Source organism: Branchiostoma belcheri, unplaced genomic scaffold, assembly GCF_001625305.1.
Source record: "Branchiostoma belcheri isolate BF01 breed outbred unplaced genomic scaffold, Haploidv18h27 scaffold62, whole genome shotgun sequence".
NCBI classification, from domain to species: Eukaryota; Metazoa; Chordata; class Leptocardii; order Amphioxiformes; family Branchiostomatidae; genus Branchiostoma; species Branchiostoma belcheri.
Genome location: NW_017804265.1, coordinates 1856006 through 1863604, shown reverse-complemented (window position 1 = coordinate 1863604; position 7599 = coordinate 1856006). Strand labels below are relative to the sequence as shown.

The following is a 7599-nucleotide window of genomic DNA, read 5'->3' as shown; positions in this document are numbered from 1 at the left end:
TCTATTTCTTTTTTTCTTCTTTTTTTCAAGGATCAAGACTTAAGCAGTTGGAAGATTGTGCGCTGAACATACAGCAGGTAAGTTTGTGCTAAGAAGTTAGTAGAATTGGTTTCTATTTAAACTACATGGGTACAAATAGACAGTAGATAAAGGGTGTTGTCTTAAAGTAAAGACTGTGCACATGTTACCCTCCTGTCTTCTATCCTTCAGATGGGATCCACCAGGGAGCAGAACCATCCATGAGAAACTGACCATGGAGGGACCAGACAGTGTAGGACCCAGCCATCCACAGATGGATATACATGTACATCACCCGACTGCAACAATTCTAGAAACACAGTGTGTGAAAATGTAAGATTTGCAATGTTATCTTTTCAAGAGTCAGAAATAAGTCAGAAATCCCAGAGAAGTTTGGTTGTTTTGCACACTCTCTGGTGTACGTCCCCCAATTGTTTGCCTTCATAAACGAGAGGTTTTTAGGGGTCGTGTAGCTTGCAAACAACCTAGTTTGAACGAATCATATGAAGGACTATTATAGCTTGTACAGAAATTCTATTTGCTTTACTTTTGCTTTCTTTGACTCTATTAGCTCACTAGTGTGATTTTAGAAATAAAGGTAACCATTATGATAATCATAGTAATGTATAGCTTATTCAATGTATGGTTTCATAGTTTATGTGAGTGTAAATATGGCCATGTTGATTTGATTATATGGATGACATCTGTTAGTGCATCGGTTTTCGTTCATTCCCAAAAGAAGTTTACGACAATCATACAAAACATCTGCAAACTGAGCAAGCGTACTCCGTAAATTGATTATGTCGTAAAATTTACCAACTTTGTCGATAGAGGAAGAGAGACAGGGCTTGCAGCAGAGGCTGACATCCATATAATCAAATCAGATCAAACTGGCCTAGTATAGCTTAATCAATATATAAGGCCACACCAATTTAATTTGTTGGTTCTCAGATTTTCTTAGAAAAAAATATGAAGAGACGGCGAAACAAAATAAAAAAAATAAAAACAGATGTAGGCACCCTATTTTGCCCCAAATGCTACGATAGGAGCCATTAAGTCAACACAGAAGGCTGGGTTAAAATTCAAACAATGAATTTTTAACTTTTCATCAAACCACTGAATTCATATAGAAGGAAAAGCTATAACAACTAGGAAGAAAAGAACTTTCCTCAACTGGTTGGGGGCATTGAGCATTTTTGAGTTGATTCAGAACCAGAATCTTTTTTTTTGCAAATCAAAATAATGAAGAGGCGAATCCGAGAACCAACACATTAAAATGGTGTGGCCTAAGTACAGGTTTCTAGTATTTGTAAGTCGTGTGTAGTTTATTCATTCAATCTGTTTGTATGGTTTCAAAGTATATATAGATCATGTCGGTATAGTCTCCAATTCTGTGCAATTAGAGCTTCAGAGTAGTTACACTCTTGTCATTAGGCCACAAGAAGTAAATTTTATGGATGACATCCTCCGCAAACTCCAAATCTAATGCGAGCGGGCGAAAAAAACAAGGCGGGCCGAAAAAAAAGGTTCCTACAATGTAAAATTTTGACTCAATCATTGTACAAATGGTTTTGATCCAGTAGGAACATCACATATACACAGTCAACATCACATATCACTGCATCAAAGTAAGAAACAAAACATTAAATCAGAGCCTTTTCTTGTCTCCTCTCTTCATGGTTATCTGCCATCCACCTGCCTGCATGGCAACAGACACCTTTGCCCATTTTCGGCATGTTGACCACTGTCAGAAGGCAACAAAATTTCTTGTTTTTTTTCCAAAATCAGGCGAAAATTAATGCGCGTGCGGATGTCATCCATAAAATTTACTTGCTGTGGCCTTAGTAGTTGTATTTAGATGCCTGCAATATATAAGTGTAAAGTAAATCTGTGTGTATCTTTGTAAAAAAAAAAGGGAGACAATATATTGTCAAGTGCTAATTTTGTGAATAAAGCTGTCGAGATTAAAAGTTTGCTTGTCCTTGTATCCTTGATCTCAATTAGATAATTGCAGTATGGCTTATTTTGTGAATAATCTTGAAAAATCTTTCATTTTTGTTTGGGGAAGGGTATGGAGTGAAATTCCTACATTTGCTCCGAAGCAAATGTTGGCCTTTCTAGTTACTGGTGATTTTAACACGGTTCAAAACCCCTTAGTCGATAGATTATCTACAAACTCCACCTACCATCCAAAAGCATATGAAGCTATTTCTGAATTAAAGTGTAAATTTGACCTATATGACATATGGCGGTTTAGAAATCCAGACTTAATTAGATACACCTGGCGTCGTAGGCGCCAAGCAAGTAGAATAGATTATTTCCTTATTGCCTTTTCATTGACAAATAGGGTTAACAAATGCACTATTGCGGACAGTTTTAGATCGGATCATAGATTAATTACTTCATCACTTGTCACTACAGATTTTCCAAGGGGGAAGGGATCCTGGAAGTTCAATTCATCTTTATTAGAAGACAAGACATTTCATACCAAAACCATAGAAGCGATGAGAGAATTTTTTCGTATAAACTGTGGTACTGCAAATTCGCATGTAGTGTGGGAAACGGCCAAGTGTTTCTTTCGGGGATATTGCATTAAATTTTCAAGCTGGAAAAATAAGCAACATTTGTCTAAAGAAAAAAAAATAATCCATGAAATAAAAACTCTTCAAATCCTGCTTGACAACACACCTTCTCCCCCAGACTCAGTCCTTGATGATCTTGATCAAAAACAAAAATAATTAGAATTATTATACCATTATCGTTTACGGGGACTCATAACAATATCAAGAGCAAAATGGATGGAGTTGGGGGATAAGTGTACGAAGTATTTTTTGAACTTAATACATAGAAATTACACTCGAAAAAATATTCAAAAACTACGAGTTTCCGAAAACGTTTTTACGTGTAATCCTACTGAAATTCTAGAAAAACAAACTGAATTTTATTCCTCCTTATACTCTTTCAAAGACCCCCCAATACCCCTTACCCCGGAAAATTTCCAATACTTTTTTCCTGAAGATTATGATAAGAGAGCAGCAGATGCAGGCGTGTGAGGGCCTTATCACAGAAGATGAACTACTTAATGCTATCAACTCCTTCTCAAATGGAAAGTCACCTGGACGGGATGGCATTCCTGTAGAAGTGTACAAACAGTTTTTCTCAGTCTTTAAAGCTCCTATGTTAGAGTGTTTTAATTATTCTTTGACTAAAGGTTTCCTCCCCAACACACAAAGGCATGGTATCATTTCTTTATCATTGAAACAGTGGGGTAATGGCCAAGATAAGGACCCAACATTATTAGATAATTGGAGACCGTTAACTTTATTATGTTGTGATGCTAGAATTCTTTCAAAATGTCTTGCCCTCAGGGTAAGATCTGTTATTTCAAAAATCATTGACAAAGATCAAACCGGTTTTATTCAGGGGAGATTTATTGGTGAAAATGTTAGAAGAATACTAGATTTGATTGAATATTATGAAAAAGAAAAGAAACCAGGACTTATTTTTATTGCTGATTATAAAAAAAGCATTTGATACCGTAAGACGGGATTTCATTTTCGAATCATTACGTTTCTTTAATTTCGGACCCCAGTTTTTATCTTGGGTAAAAGTTTTATACAATAATATTACAAGTTCAGTTTTAAACAATGGATATATATCTGACCCATTCAAATTATATCGTGGAGTTAGACAAGGCTGTCCCCTTAGTCCCTACCTTTTTATTATTGCAGTAGAAATGTTAGCTATTAAAGTACGTTGTAATAATGATTTGATTGGCCTCTCCGTTTTTGGAAGGTCAACCAAAATTTCACAATATGCTGATGACACTGATTTTCCCTTTGCCCCTACATTAGCGTCATTTTATGCCCTTCTAGATGATTTAGATAAATTTTCTTTTATTTCTGGTCTCTCCTTGAATTTCGAAAAGTGTAAAATTCTTAGAATTGGAACATTGAAAAATACTAATTTTAGATTACCTACCCACTTCCCCCTTCAGTGGGTTGATGGTTATGTTGAAATCTTAGGTATTCATATCCCACAGGATTTAGGTACCATTGTTAAATTAAATTTTGAACCCCGATTAGCTAAATTAGATAGACTTCTATACCCTTGGAGAGTAAAGGGATTATCTTTAATTATTTAAAAGTAACAATTATCTAAAAGTAACAATTATCAACTCATTGATTACCTCGCAATTTACATACCTCTTTCAGGTTCTCCAAAACCCAGACAAGTAATTTTTTCAACAATATGAGAGGAAATTTTTTTCATTTATCTGGAATGGAGGACCTGAGAGAGTTAGTAGGAAAACAATATACAATTCCGTGGAAAATGGTGGTTTGAATCTCAAAAATTTGTATGCTTTTTCCTGTACTATTAAAGGAGTACTAACCTCCAGAAGGAAGTGCTATTTTCCGATACATCATGCTGCAATGAATACATAACTAGCCGACTTTTTACATAATTTCGCTTGTACGACTTGCGCGGCGCATGTTTGTAAAGTGATATTAATATCATTTTCCCCCATGCTGAACCACAATTGATACATCCGGGAACTCTGGCTTACGCAATACTCATACACGTCAGATCAACATAAACATTTTTTGGTGAAAACGGTAGGAGACAAGCACACTAACAAGCTGATTATTGAAAAATTACTTGCTTTACTTTGCTTGACCTGTGGCTTGGATATTATGATATCAGGATGTCGAATACAGTGGGCGCCAGTTTCATCCTGCGTGTTTTGATTTTCTCAACGTATTTGCATGTAAGTATTACTTGAACAGACAATTAGATTGCGCCACTTATGGAAAGGATAATTAGATTACGCCGTTTTTTTTCATCGTCAATATTTGCGGCATAAATGAGGGGCGATAAGGACATCAAGAAGGGCAATGGTTGGTAAGATACCAAAGAACACAAAACGGTACGAATTTTTCTTATCGCCCCCGAAATGAGGTCTGTAACGTAACTTTTTGTTTAAAACATAGACACCAATGGGGTAGCGTGATGTATTCTGGGATAGTTTTGAGGGTATTTGGAGAGTTTGTCCTGGATTCGATGCGTTTTAAGACTTGCGCGCAAAATGGGCATTTAATTGTATACTGTAAAATGATATATAGTTTTCACTTCCAAAAATAAATGCCTGTCGAAATATAGCACCCCCTTCTGGAGGTTAGTACTCCTTTAAGGCCTCATGGATACCAAAACTTTATTTTAATGAAAATTGGTCAACTACTTGGCTAATTAGAATGCATCCTTTGTTGGGATCTAGTCTATTCCCCTTCTTTCAATTAAGTTCTATACACCATTTTAAACTAAGCCACTTCTTATCAGATATATTAGATGCATGGTTTAACTAGAAAGGCCGACATTTGCTTTGGAGCAAATACAGCAATGGCTTCACTACATTTTACGACATGGCAGGGAAAGAATGAGAAACACAAGGGAAAACAATGCTTTACATTGATATAACTATAGTAGGAAGTAACATACAACTAAGACTACAACAGTTGGATAGCTATTCCCTACATTATTGGTTAGGATTTTTAATTGCATAATGCAAACTGTTGATTTTCAAGAAAAAAAGAAGCGTTCATGCCCCGCATTCCAATGCTGGAGCAGGAAAGCTTAAAATACCTACCAAAACACTTGAATACAGACATACTGTCAGTATGGAATGGCTCTGTGCAGGTATTAATTAAGTTAAGCCTGTTAAATTCCAACAGCCAATCAGCAAGGAGAATATAGGAAAGCTGCATGCCTATTGGTATTCCATTGTGATGACTCATGCCCATATCTAATAACACTGCTCACTAACTCAGTAATACATTTGCTATAACACAGCCAAAAAACTCAAATAAAACCATTCTAAAAGCCTGTATCACAAAAATGAAAAAATGCCTGGGGGTATTTGCCTACTGTACCTCCATACCAAATTTCAGGACCTTAGGCCCCCAAATGAAGAAGCTGAATCCATTTAAAGAAATGGTAGGAGGAGAGGAAGGAGGAGAATCATGAGAGAAAGCAATATGGTTTCACCACTTTGTGGTGAACCCATAAACATCAATATAAGGCCCCCACATGTGCTGCAGATGTTAAACAACAACTTTTATTCATGAACAACAATATTCTTATTGATGGAGCACCTGTCTCTATGAGCACATTCAGAAAGAGGAATATTGTTTTTGTAAATGATATATTAAATGAGTTAGGTACTTTAATGACATTTAAAGAATTTATAATAAAATATGGCAATATTTGAGATTATTTTAGATATATGCAGCTGATTTCTGCCATTCCGCAGAAATGGAAATCAATCTTATGTGGTAATGCGCCAGATTTCGTCTGTAAACCAATGCAGCGAAACAGCTATTGGTTAAAACAGGTTAAGATTAATAAGGATGTGTACAATTTTTCTTGTTACATCATAATTTGATTGATATTTCATATAATGTACAACTAAAATGGCTGTGCCTCTTTGACACCCCTATTCCCTGGAAACAGGTTTACATATCTATAATACATTGTACTATCGATTCTTCCACCAGGTTTTTCCAATATAAATTTTTACATCAATTTCTACCTACAAACAAACTACTATATATTTGGAAATGTATAGACACCCCTTTGTGCTCGTTCTGCCATGAAGAGGAAGAAACATACCTGCATGTTTTCTGGGAATGTCCAAATGTTATCTCTTTTGGGACCAAATTAAAACTTGGTATCACTATAAAACAACTAAAGATTTATTCTTAAATGGATTCAAAGTTATTTTCGGGAATTTACACTTTGGAACCCCCCCAATTGAAAATCTTATAACCCTACTTGCCAAAATTTATATATTTAGATGTAGAAAAACTAGTTCTTTAAACTTTGATTCCTTTCTTCGTTATATTAAATTCATTCAAACTGTAGAATATTCCATAGCCTTAAAGAAAGGTAAACTGGAGAAGCCCCGCGGGAAGAGGGGCTCTTTATGCAGCTGACGTTATGTTTACTTGATACTTATTTGTCGTTTCAAAAATTATCTGAATTGCTGAGAAAGGTGTCCAGTAAAATAGAATTCAGTAGAAGTGAAGTGGAAAATATGTCCTTTTCACGGCATTAATTTCCGTGTTTGGGAAACATTTGATGCCTTCTTTAGTTAGCTCTAAATTCAACTGAATCTTAGTTGATATAGTGTTACAGTATTTATGTGCAAAATCGAAATTCGTGACATTTGATAAGTCTATGTGCATTTGTGAGAAAAAGGTATGTGCATATTTTCTGTAGTTTCTAAATCAGCCTTGTTAGTTGTATACCATTCTGAAATATATATAAAGGTATTAGACAATTTGTCAGGATAGTTAAGTTAAACATTGTACAAACAGACAGAAATTGATGAATCTGATGTAACAGTTTACTATCTATGTACATATGTATTCGATACTCAATAAAGAGCAGAGATGAAAAAAAAAGTGACGAGTACTGCCTCCGTACGGAATCCAACGTATTTGGGTGCATGCAGACACGCCGTAGCACTTTAAGTGCATGCAAAACTTTCTCTGCGCGCGGGCTGCGGATTTTACCCCCCCCCCC

The 7599-nt window shown here is 35.7% G+C and overlaps 1 protein-coding gene and 1 long non-coding RNA gene across 2 annotated transcripts in view; one reads left to right on the top strand and one right to left on the bottom strand.

Moving 5' to 3' along the window:
- LOC109483129 lies at window positions 1-1988 on the top strand. Its single transcript, XR_002140994.1, has 2 exons — window positions 1-77; window positions 211-1988. It is a non-coding gene; the product is annotated as an uncharacterized LOC109483129 (long non-coding RNA).
- The window catches only part of LOC109483051 (deleted in malignant brain tumors 1 protein-like), an 80169-nt gene that overhangs the window by 57427 nt on the left and 15143 nt on the right, over window positions 1-7599 (bottom strand). The gene's annotated exons all lie outside the window — the stretch shown is intronic.